This window comes from Solenopsis invicta, chromosome 12, assembly GCF_016802725.1.
Source record: "Solenopsis invicta isolate M01_SB chromosome 12, UNIL_Sinv_3.0, whole genome shotgun sequence".
Classification (NCBI taxonomy): Eukaryota; Metazoa; Arthropoda; class Insecta; order Hymenoptera; family Formicidae; genus Solenopsis; species Solenopsis invicta.
In genome coordinates, this window is record NC_052675.1 from 1,221,223 (window position 1) to 1,234,844 (window position 13,622).

General features: G+C 29.2%; 1 pseudogene; it reads left to right on the forward strand.

Annotated features, from left to right (window-relative positions):
- The first annotated feature begins 5,305 nt into the window (after nucleotides 1-5,305).
- LOC113002751 lies at nucleotides 5,306-6,430 on the forward strand (annotated as a pseudogene).
- The last annotated feature ends 7,192 nt before the right edge of the window (nucleotides 6,431-13,622 follow it).

The window sequence follows — 13,622 nt, forward strand, 5'->3', positions numbered from 1 at the left end:
ATTTAAAGAAAAAACTTAATTACTTAATATTCTTGAAAAATGTTCTGTAATTCGTATAAAAAGTATATCTCAGAAAAATTTTTATTAGCAATAGGGCTAATGATGTCTTTCTTCTCAAACCGATTTTTCTAGTTTTATCTTTTTTGTACACCAAAATTATTACATAAACTATAAAAAAAAAAAAGATTGAAGAAAAGAAAATTGCAGCAATATTGCAGCAGTGTTACAATGTTGCAGATTGCAATGCAATATTACGGAGACATTGCAAAAACATAAATTAACAATATGCCTGCAACATCGCATGGCATATGCCAGTAATATTCCGGAAATATTGCAATATCATAATTTTTTAATAAAGTAGTGGCAATAAAAAGCCAAAGCAAAATTAAAAAATTAAAAATGAAATAAAAATAAAAAATTAAAATTAAAATTATTAATTAATTATTAATTTTATTAATTAACTATCAAAATTAATAAAAATTTCAAAAATTTTTGACTTGCATTTTTGACATCGAAACGACATCGTTTCGAGAAACTATTTCCCATACAGCACAGAGAGATTGCAGGAACATTGCAGAATGATTTAATTGAAACATTGTAATATTGCATTTTGATTGCGAAACATTGCAGCAACATTACTGGAAGATTGCAGCAACATTAAGATATCCGCTTTTTGAAATATCGCATTGAAACATTCTATTTTTCCAAAATATTTACATAAATATTATTACATCACATAATTCTAATGAATAAAATAATATTTGTGTAACATTTTAAAAAACATTTTTCGCAAAAAAAAATCTCGGGAATATTTTTTCGGAAATCTCCAAGCGGTCACCTATTCAAGTCGCAACTCTGGTGAACGTTGCTTGATCTCCGTGATCGCTGCGAATTGATCCCTCATGATGACCTGTGAACACTTTATGATGATGTGTGTATATAACTGGTAGATCAGGTCAATATACGTCATCGAAAAAATGAAATCTGTATAATTAAACCACAGTATTTATATAAACATATATAAAATTATAGTTTTTTTTTACTAATTTTGCAAATGCAGAATAGCATTTAGAATAACTTTTTTATTTAAGTGTGAAAAACAGGCCAATGACGAGCAGTAATTTTAGTTGTTAAAAATTAAATTACATATATTTTTTCAATTAACATTCGAAATAAATAAAGCGGGACTAGTTTCTACCTTACTAAGGCCTTCTTCAGCCGCTATATACAACATATACTGATGTTGACAAGTTAATTATATATTAATTCAAATATTACATAAGTTAACTAAATGTTCTAAATTTCGGAGTCAAAGTTTATACATAAAACCGCATTTCACATCCTGTGTTGTTATCTTGTGTTATTATTGCGTATTTGGTTCCATTATTCGTGGAGATCTTTATTTATTGTATCTAGCTGTTATCATGTAAGTGTGTCTATATCGAATTTGTACAATTTTTCTTAGTGTATATTGTTACTTTTAATTGTTATTTTAATTAAAGACGAGTTACATACCAATTTGAGATTTTGACGAAATTGACGTACCAATAAATGACAACAATAATGTTATATATAAAATTAACTGCAAAGATTGTGATGCTACTTACGTAGGCCAAACCAAAAGGTAACTAAGAACGAGAGTTAACGAACACAGAAAGAACATCAATAGGGATGCATCGGGATACTCAGTAATTACAGAACATAGAATAGAATACAATTATAGTTTTGATTGGGACAATCCGGAAATTTTAGATTATGAACAAAATTATTACAAAAGATTAATCTCTGAAATGATTCACATAAAAGCTCAAAAGAACAGCATTAATTTAAACAGTGATACTGAGTATCTCGATGTATCTTATTTTGATTTATTAGACAGAATCGAAAACAGTAACTTTTGAGATACATGATAAATAAATGATGTTATGATCAACACCGATACGACCTTGCGAAAAATCGTTAGCGGAGTCTCGAAGTTCAGTCGATCACGATCTGTCGACAAGCACGCCTGTGTCTTTCCTCTCGCCAGGAAAATGTACGTCAATTTCGACAAAATCTCAAATTAGTATTAGGTGTTGGAATTAATTCGTAGCGTTTTTTTAGAAAGAAACAACGAGTTATTCTAAGTTTAAATATAAAAATACATTACTAAAAATATTTTCCATCGCTTGCCACAACTTTTTCCCATCTTTCGGGTAAGAGACGGATACCCCGTCGAAAAAACGCTTCGTCCTTAGAGGCGATCCATGAATCAATCCAAGTTTTGCATTCTTCATAAGAAGTAAATTTCTCCGCGGACAAACCATGGGCCATCGACCGGAACAAGTGATAATCCAAAGGAGTAATATCTGGAGAATACGGCGGGTGGGTTAGAACTTCCCATTTCAGTGTTTGCAGGTACGTTTGCACTGGCTTTGCGACGTGCGGTCTAGCATTGTCGTGCAGCAAAATAATTTTGTCGTGCCTTTCGCTCCATTCCGGCCGTTTCTCCTTCAATGCCCGACTCAAGCGCATCAATTGCAGTCGGTAACGATCCCCAGTGATGGTTTCATTCGGATTCAGCAGTTCGTAGTAAACCACACCCCGTTGATCCCACCAAATGCAAAGAAGAAGCTTAGATCCATGAATATTACGTTTTGGTACTGATGATGATGGTTGTCCAGGCTTAACCCATGATTTTTTGCGCTTGGGGTTATCGTAATATATCCACTTTTCATCACCCGTAACAATCCGATGTAAAAAACTTTTTCTTTTGTACCGTTGAAGCAGTAACTCGCAAGTCAAAAAACGCCTTTCAACGTCCCTCGGCTTTAATTCGTATGGGATCCAATGTCCTTCCTTTTGGATCATCCTTAACGCTTTAAGTCGTTTTCCTACTGTTGAAAAGTCAACCCCCAACGATGTGGACAACTCTTCGAGCGTTTGAGTTGAGTTCTCCTCAAGTAATGTCTCCAATTCTTTGTCTTCAGACTTTTTTGGCTGTCCAGGTCGTTCCTTGTCTTCTAAGTCGAAATCACCGCTCTTGAATCGCGCAAACCACTTCCGACACGTTTGTTCAGCTAAAGCTTGCTCACCGTAAACTTCTTCTAAAATCCTATGGCTTTCCGCAGCAGTTTTATTCATATGAAAGTAATGTAATAAAACTCCCCGCAAAAACACTTTATTTGGTATAAATTTAGACATATTTAAATAATTATAACTTGATGTTATTAACAAGTGAAAGTAAGATGTCGTAAAAATAACACCTAACCTAACAATTGATTTAAGATAAATTTGCTTCTGACGGTAAAAACAGAAAACTGTAGTATCCCCGCCATCTCTCGTAAAACGCTACGAATTAATTCCAACACCTAATATGTAACTCGTCTTTAATTAGAATAACAATCAAAAGTAACAATATACACTAAGAAAAATTGTACAAATTCGATATAGACATTTACATTTAATAGACACATTTACATAATGACAGCTAGATACAATAAATAAAGATCTCCACGAATAATGGAACCAAATACGCAGTAATAACACAAGATGACAACACAGGATGTGAAATGCGGTTTTATGTATAAACTTTGACTCCGAAATTTAGAACATTTAGTTAACTTATGTAATATTTGAATTAATATGTAATTAACTTGTCAACATCAGTATATGTTGTATATTATAGCGGCTGAAGAAGGTTTTAGTAAGGCAGAAACTAGTCCCGCGTTATTTATTTCGAATGTTAATTGAGAAAAAATATGTAATTTAATTTTTAACAACTAAAATTACTGCTCGTCATTGGTCTGTTTTTCACACTTAAGTTTATGAATACACGAGCGACACATAGTATACAACTTTTTTATTATTTGTTTAAATAAGAATGTAATTAGAAAATATATATCGATATAATACAATAATTAAATTAAATATGAAAAAATTTTTATTAAAAGACAATTAAAAAATATTGTTCATTTATTAGGCTGTAGATCGAGGTTTCTTCATATATGGACCTATTTTGTCTATTGATATAAATATTTATGTTTCTTAACAATACTATGATGCATACAGCACCACGGGACCGCATGCCTTTTTCTAGACATATTAAAGTCAACATTTGAAGGATGTCTGCAGACGTCTATGCAAAGTCGATTTGCAGTCAACTTTGAAAGCTTGACTTGGATGAGTCGACTTACAGTCGATATATGGACGGTTGTAACGTTAGAGAATGTAGAGATTCAGCGGAAAATTTAGTAACGTTGCTGCAATGTTATTGGAATTTTTGTGCTGTATGGGTTCTGACTGGGTATATTTAATCTCCAATCTTGATGATTATAAACAATCATATGTATATATATATATATATATATATATATATATATATATATATATATATATATATATTACTTTCCTAATTGCTATCTTAACTAACATTTTAGTATAAAACTCTATATTACACACAAATATAAACATCTACTAACTTTTGGAATCTCCATATCCACTTCGGCTATCGTTACAACCTTTCAAATTTTGCTTTTGAAATCACTTTTGCGATGCCGCAAGTAAAGTTGGACTAATCCAACTTTGGCTGCGTTCCGATATACACTGCAAGTACTGAAAATCTATAGTTCACGTTACGTATATTATAGATTTTCAGTACTGGCAGTGAATTTCGGAATGCAGCCTTTATTTGCGGCAACGCAGGAGGATTCAGAAACCCCTAGATCTAGTTCTTTCTGAACTGCCGCGTTGCCGCGCGCGGCATTTGCCGCGTCTATCAGTAGGCACCTTAACCCGGCCGTCCCGGCCATTAATGCCCGTTTCCTCTAACGTGGTTCAAAATTTGAACCCACTTTAAACTCCAATCAACGACATTTTGCGTTTAACTAAGTTTTTACTGAAAGTTCAAATGAGTTAAACGGCGTTCACTCTGAACGCCTATTTTTTGCTGGGTTTGATCGGCGTTTAAGCAGAAGATAACGCAAAACGCCGACATTTGAGATTGTTTGAAGTTAGGCATATTGTCATCTGTATTTATTCTTAGTTTTGGAGTCATTATGACATATAATATTTTATCATCATCTGATGATGAAAATATAATAAGATATATAAATAGGAGACACAAAAAATTTAAATTACGTATGAATTATTTCGAGGATTTAGATGAAATAGAATTTAAAATGAGATTTTGGCTAAATAAAAACAACGTTTTATTAGTGTTAAATAATATAGAAGAAGAATTAACATTTTTATCTAATAGGCATGTATATTTTTTTATAATTATAATTATCCTTATTTATCTTATCTTATAATTATTATTTATTAATAATTATAATAATTATCTTTTAATAATTATAAAAAGTTATACATATTATATACCAAAGAAAACCATTAATTAATATATTTTTACAGAAATAATCCTATAACTCCAATGCAGCAATTACTTTTAACACTCAGATTTTTTGCAACAGGATCTTTTATAATATCTGCAGGTGATTTTGCTGGAGTAAGTACAACCAGTGCTCATAGAATTATTCACCATGTTACAAACGCAATTGCCATACTTCGGCCACATTTTATAAAATTTCCTACGACTAATAATGAAATAAAGATGGAACAAATAGAATTTTATAAAATCTGTCGTGATTTCCAAGAGTTGTAGGCTGTATAGATTGCACACACGTTCGAGTTCAGTCGTTTGGTAAGCAGTTATATTAAAAATTTCTTTATGGATTATTAAAAATATGTTTACATATGTAAAACTACAAGTCTAACTATTAGACCTTACACTTGTTTTACTTATATATTGTAGGTACTGAGAATGCAGAACTATTTACAAATAGAAAGGGATATTTTTCTTTAAATGTGCAAGCAGTGACAAATAGTAATTTAGAAATAATTGATATAGTAGCTCGGTGGCCTGGATCGGCACACGATAGTACCATTTTTAATAATAGTCGATTCCGAGGTACATTTGAACAAGGGGCATTCAGGGATGGACTTTTCAGGGAAGCGCATATACGTACTCAAAATATAATTGAGCGCCTTTTCGGAGTTTGGAAAAGACGATTTCCAATTTTAGCATTAGTGCTACGTGTGCGATTGGACAAAGTAGTGGTTATAATAATAACTACTGCAGTTTTACATAACATTGCTCGGCAAAATCGAGATGAAAACCCAGAAGATCTTAATTTAAATCTTCCAGCATCTCGGGATGAAATACTTAATTATGGCAATATGAATTCCTGAAAATGCAGATAACAGAAATAATGATAATGCAATCGAGAGAAGAAGACTTATTAACAACTATTTTCAAAGGTAAAAAAAATGTATATAATTTATTTACAAAATATTAGGAATATATTAATAATTACTTTTCTGTACAGTTACAGTTTATTATAAGCTAATTAAAATAAAAAAAAAATGCTAGAAGAAATACGCAATTATTGAACAAACTATAAAATATTGTACCAGCAACAAAATAAAGTTTTATTTATAAAAAATAAATAAAATTTATTTTTTGATTACATCTCTGTCGTGGAACGAGTGAAAACTGAAGTTTGAATTATGGAAACCTGAATTATGGATTAGATATTTTAAATAAACAATAAAGAAATAAATTAAATTACTTATCAAACAATTAAAGTCGAACATAGGTGCAATCTATACAGTAAGCAAAAAACTATTAAGAAATTAATTATAATAAAAATATATATATTTATTGGATGACAATGTTAACGCTTTTTGTATGTTATTTAACATTAGCACTTATATTTAGTTGAAATCTCATTTTTAATTAAAGATATATATATATATATATATATATATATATATATATAGCGCGCACGCGCTTGCACACACACACACACACACACACACACACACACACACACACACACACGCACACACACACACGCAGCGCGACACACACACACACACACACACACACATTATCTAATAATAAACTATATTGTTAAATAATATATTATATTATTTTTTTTATGTAAGAATATATTTTTCCTTTTACATACATAAGTAAATTTACAACTTGTGAAAAATTTACTGAACAAAAACATTAAAATGTAGTGTTGTACTGTACCAGTTGACATACTTAAAATTTAGTTTGTACAGTTTTATTATTAATTATAGTATAACCAGTGCCCATAGCAATGGTGTCATTAAATAAGATTTTACAGGATAACCACTATCTCTTAATGAAAGTCCATTCCTAAATGCCCCTTGTTTAAATGTATTACGCAATCGACTATTATTAAAAATAGTACTATCGTGTGCCGATTCAGGCCACCGAGCTACTATATCAGTTATTTCTAAATTACTGTTTGTCACCGTTTGCATATTTAAAGAAAAATATCCCTTTTTATTTCTAAATAGTTTTGCATTCTCAGTACCTACAATATATAAGTAAAACAAGTGTAAAATCTAATAGTTAGACTTGTAGTTTTACATATGTAAACATATTTTAAATAAACCATAAAGAAATTTTTAATATAACTGCTTACCAAACGACTGAACGCAAACGTGTGTGCAATCAATACAGCCTACAACTCTTGGAAATCGAGAGATTTTATAAAATTCTAATTGTTCCATCTTTATTTCATTATTAGTCGTAGGAAATTTTATGAAATGTAGTCGAAGTCTGGTAATTGTAACACAGCGAATAATTCTATGAGCACTGGTTGTACTATATGAATCCTAGATTGTTGTTTTACACATTGTTGTTTGTTAAAACGAAAATAAAGAACCACAAGAAGATACTAATCTATATTTCCAGCATCTTGGCGTATTTAATTATAGCAATATGAATTCTGTTATTGTATTAGGATTCATATTACTATAATTAAATATTTCATTCCAAGATGCTATAAGATATAGATTAGTATCTTCTTGTTGTTCTTCATTTCCGTTTTAACAAACAATAATGTGTAAAACAATTTATCACAAATAGTTGTTTATCACAAGTAACACTATATAATACTTATTTCATAAACTTATATGTATTTATAACTATATATAAGAATATCTAGAGGCGCGGTCGCGACTCGCGCCTATGTAGGAGAAGCGAGTCGCAGACCGACCCTCTTTTATGCGAGTCAGCGAGTTCCAAGCACGCAAGATTATCAGATTTCAGTAATGGCTGAACCGATCAAGTTCTGAGTAGTCTCAAACGATAGCTTAGCCCCGACTTGTATAATAAAAGTGCTTCTATTTTTCTCTCTATGCCCTACGAGCGGAGATATCGCGACGCAAAGTCTAAATATTCTACATTTCATTTAAGAAACGTCGTCGTCGCCCTCAGGAATTCTCCCTTTCATATTTTCGACACGAGTAGCGCTGGCATACATCAATCAGCTGTATGCGACTTGTGGTGTACTTGTGGTGTATGTGGTGTAGTACTTCTTGTCATTTTGTCATCATCATCATATCCGTCGTGACAGGTTCTTTAACCTGATCTTTATTCGTCAGTCGTTATTAACAATAATCTTGGTAAAAGTCTCTGACTAGCTTTGTTTTATTCTTTTTTATTATGAATTTATATATTTTATTATAATTTATTGCAGACATAAAGATTGCATTGAACATTGAGCTACAAAATAAATTATGATCAGAAATATTTAAATAGTCCGTCAGTGGAGGAGACAGACATTGCGCTGCAAATAGATAATAAAATATCATTACAAGAACACGATGCCGATATTTAAAAAAATATAATATAACAATTGTCAACTTTGAACAATCCGTTTTTCATGAAAGCTATGGAAGAGTACATGTCATGTGAATTATATAAAAACGATACGGTGGATGCTCGTATGCATAATATTCATAATTCTAAAGCAAGATCAGGTACATAATTTAATCGTATATATATATATATATATATATATATGTATATATAAAACTAAGTGGTATTTACCTTTTGAAAGAAAAGATAAAAAAAGGCGCCTATGTGTGTGCGCGCACCTAAAAATCTTTATTTTTTCAACCCAAATAATATGTATTAATTAATATTTTCTACAAAATCTCTTATTCCAACCTAAGTGGTATTTACTTAATATAAATATCTTGAAATTGTGCTATCTAATAAACATGATATACGTCTAATAAACATGATATACGTTTATTCAAAAAAATGCATGAAATCTTTTAAAGTGCGCCTATTATGAAGAGAATATACTTTTTCTACAAAATCCATGGTAGTATTTGTATTTTTTTGAAAAATATTCTTATTCTAACCCAACTGGTAGTATCTTTAATTTTTATACAAAACCCATGTGGTACTATATCTTCTCTGTATTGTCATTGAAAAATCTACCTATTGCAGAAATTCAAGTGATAGCATCTTTAATTCTCATTGAAAAATTTTATTTCAACTCAAATGATATTTCAACATTTAATTTCAAAGAATTAAAGAGGAAACAATACAAAATGAGAAAATTTTATTGAAATAAAAAATTTTTAATGTACAAAAACATGGCTCTGCTAAATAGGAAAAGCAGAAAAGACATAAGAAAGAATGCAATAAATGTAACACTTGTAAAATATGCATTATAAAAGCAATTTATGAAATAAGTTTTAGTTTCATTAACATTTAAGTAACATCATAAGTCAAATTAAGATACCACCACTTGGATCTTAAAAAAATAAAGATGAAAAAACTCTTTATTTCAATAAAATGTTCTCATTTCTATTAACATATAAATTATTTAGGTTAAAATAAATTACAAAATTTTAATATGTTATTTATTTTCAATTAAATACTTGGGTTGGAAGATTTTTCAATAACAATACAGAGAAGTAGTAGAAGAAGATAGTACAAGCAATTAGGTTTTATATAGAAATTATTCAATTCTTCTCATTGCTTTTTCTATCTAGCAGCGCCATGTTTTTGTACATTAAAAATTTTTTATTTCAATAAAATTTTCTCATTTTGTATTGTTTCCTTTTTAATTCTTTGAAATTAAATGTTGAAATACCATTTGAGTTGAAATAAAATTTTTCAATGAGAATTAAAGACGCTATCACTTGAATTTTTGCAATAGGAAGATTTTTCAATGACAATACAGAGAAGAGATAGTACCACGTGGGTTTTATATAAAAATTAAAGATACTACCAGTTAGGTTAGAATAGGAATATTTTTCAAAAAAATACAAATACTACCATGGATTTTGTAGAAAAAGTATATTCTCTTCATAATAGGCACACTTTAAAAGATTTTTAATACGGCGAAGATGACTCCAAAGCGAGTCAAAACGTTTGTTCATTTTCGTAATTCAAAGATGAATAAATAATTTGTATAATATTAATACGATTGCGTACTTTTACCCGCGCTGACTCTTATTAGCCTAACTCCCGATTACTATTTGTTTTATTTTATTTACTATTTATTTATATTATTTTATAGTTTGTTCTTTTCACATATTTTATATATTTATTTATTTACCATTTATATTTTATTTTAATAATTATTTTATTATATTTTTTTTTATATCTGTATCCATAAATGTATTTCTAAATTAAGGTGAAATTTTATGGTGCTTCTATAAATTTATTCGCAGTCTTCAAATTGGCCAGAATGCAGATAAAAATAAGGTAAAAATATAAAAGTATTATTAAAGGATTGTTACGTCGAAATATTACGATTTTTTATACGCGAGTTACCTAACTACAGATAAAAATTCAATATTATCCGCGATAACAAATGACAGCTGCATACACGGCAGCCCAAGCTCCATATCTTTTCGTCACATTTAACATTTCAATAACAAGAAATTAAAATTAATATAATTTGACACGATTGAAAAAAGATGAATAAAGCCAAAGCGTTTCATTTAATATACATATATAAAACATTGTTTACGTAAGATTTAATACATCCATTCTATCTTACTTTGGTCGTGTAACTGATCTTCCTTAAAATTATCAATTCGCTTCAGCATATACGAGCCGTTACATAAGATATAGATAACGGCTCGTACATGCGAAAAACAAATTAATAATTTGAAGAAAGATCAGTTAATTTTAGTTGAACTCAAAATTTAATTTATTTAAAAAATAAGTTAATCTCAAATTTAATTTTAAAAGGTTTATTTTTAACTCTTCATAACAATATCGATGACATTATAACGACTATACCGATACTTATCAAGAATAAGGATCTTCGTTAATTTTAACTTTTTATTTAATTTTATCTTTTTAATGGCTATCCATTCTGTCCATTCTGAAATACACTCATAAGATTTTTTATTCATTATTATAAGTAAATGTAATTATAAACATACGTTTAATACTGGTTCATCCATGTTAAATTCACCATCATCTTTCGTATCACCTATGTCTTCTTCCTTATCATCTTCAACCTTCTTCTATATCGCTTTCTCCTTCTATAATATTTTCATTTGAGTAGTCCAGCTATTCTTCTACGAATTCCACATTTTTATCAAAACTGTAAAGTAAATAAAATAACATTACAATAGGAAATGCATATAAGAGGAATAAATTAATTATATAACGTTAAAACATTACTACATTTCAAGATTAGTAATTTATGAAAAATCTGTTGACATTAATTAAATATTACAGAAATAAAATAAGATATAGTATATCATATAATTCATATTTTGAGATCCTTCGATACAGTCATTATCAAAAACATTCGATAAGCCTTCTACTGACGGTCTTATTATTTTCCATACTTGCTCAGCTACTGGATCACTTATAGCTTTATATTGTCCTCTGCTTAAAAAATATAATAAAATAATAGAATCTAATAGTTTATTCATCAATCTTTTATTGCTTTTCTTTGATTGTAAATGCCAATAGACATCAATTAGTTTTATAAATTGATTGTTTCTTCTCAGCATATTGTTTTTTAGTTCACTTTTTCATATTGTCCCAACATGTTTTTAGAAATTGTACACATCGTGAAACTTCATTGGAACGGGACATGAAATTAAGTCTCAAGTCTTCCCTAACTTTTTCTTTCACAGAAACTGTATTTGTTGTTTTATTTTCTAATATTTTATATCTTTCATGCACTAATTCAATGAGAAGCATTTTCTCCGATTCTTGGTTCTTCCGTTTTTATTTTGCTCCATATTTTCATAAACAAAACTAAATTCTAAAAAAAGAATTTTTTAAAAATTATTTGATGAAATGAGACATACCGCCTGACTTTTAAGGTTATCTTTAAGTTTATTCGATTACATCTAAGTAGTTATTCAAATTTTTATTTTTTATTTGTTATACATATTCTTAAATTCCGATTTATTTCACAATAATAAAGATTATTTAAATATTTTTTAATGTTTTTACTTAATTACCTCAAAACTTATTGCCGTCCAGATTTTTTCCGGGATTCGTTACCCATGCCAATTATCCAATCTTGCCCAACCTTTCCCTCTTTTTGTCACACTCATTAGCTGTGCACCAATCACATTACTTGATACAAATTTAATTTGAGTTAACACGCACGAAGTGTACGTTCAGTTGATCGGAACGAAGGTAAAGTTGGAGGAAAGCAAAACGAGTTGACTGAAGATTAAACTGCGTTCAAAATTGAACGAAGTTCACATGAACTCTAAGTTGAACCACATTGGAGGAAACGGGCATAATACGTCCAATTGCATGTGAGTGAAAGAGAGAATCACAGAACATATAGAGAGAACCGCCTGTGTGGAAATCTCCCTGTCTTTGCCACATTTATTGTTGGATTCCAATGAGATTTCCACAAGAAAGAAAAACTAAAAGGATTCTGACTTATTCTTCTAATGTAGAAACTGATTTTGACGAATTGTAAGAAAAGTGTAAAAATTTCTGATCAGTTTCTCATTAAAAAATCATACTTTTGCACACGATAGTAAATGTCTAGTTATTCTGCTCGGATTCTAATAGGTAATTCCTAGATTCATACTCAGCGTTGCAATCGCGTATAAAAACGGGAAAATGTAAGAAATACCTGTAGGAATCTAAATATAAAACCTAATTTTGGCAATTGTCAATAAATAAGAAACTAACCTGAAACTAATTATAATAATTTTCAATCCATTAATCAATCGGATTTATATTACGTCGTAATTGCCTTCCATTTTTTTCGTACAATGTTTAGTAAATCAGATAAGAGAAAAACTCGAGAAAGGAAAAGACAATATAGACATTTGAAAAAAGAAGTACAGCAGGAAATTCAACAGGCACATGTAAATAGTAAGTAAATAATATATGTATAAATATATTTTACAATATTAATAAATGTAATTTTATTTTAAAACTTATAGCTAGACTTGTAGAAAGTTTTTTTACTTCTATAGTTTACTAATATCTAAAAAAAAATTTTTTTTTAATTTTTTTATTAAAAAATAAAACGGATTTTTGATCATTTATAATTTTTCTAATTTAATTACTTATTATAATGTTTTGGCCTCTCATAAATATTGTATTCGTAATTTTTTCAATGACAAAAAACTAATTTAATTACTCGACTATCTATCTATCTATCAATATAAATAGAAATAATATATATAAAATTAATTACAATATTGATTTAGTATTAGATAACAATAATGAAGTTTAATGTAAGAAGAAGAAAAAAAAACTTATATCATGTCAAGAAGAAGAAAGAAACTTAGAC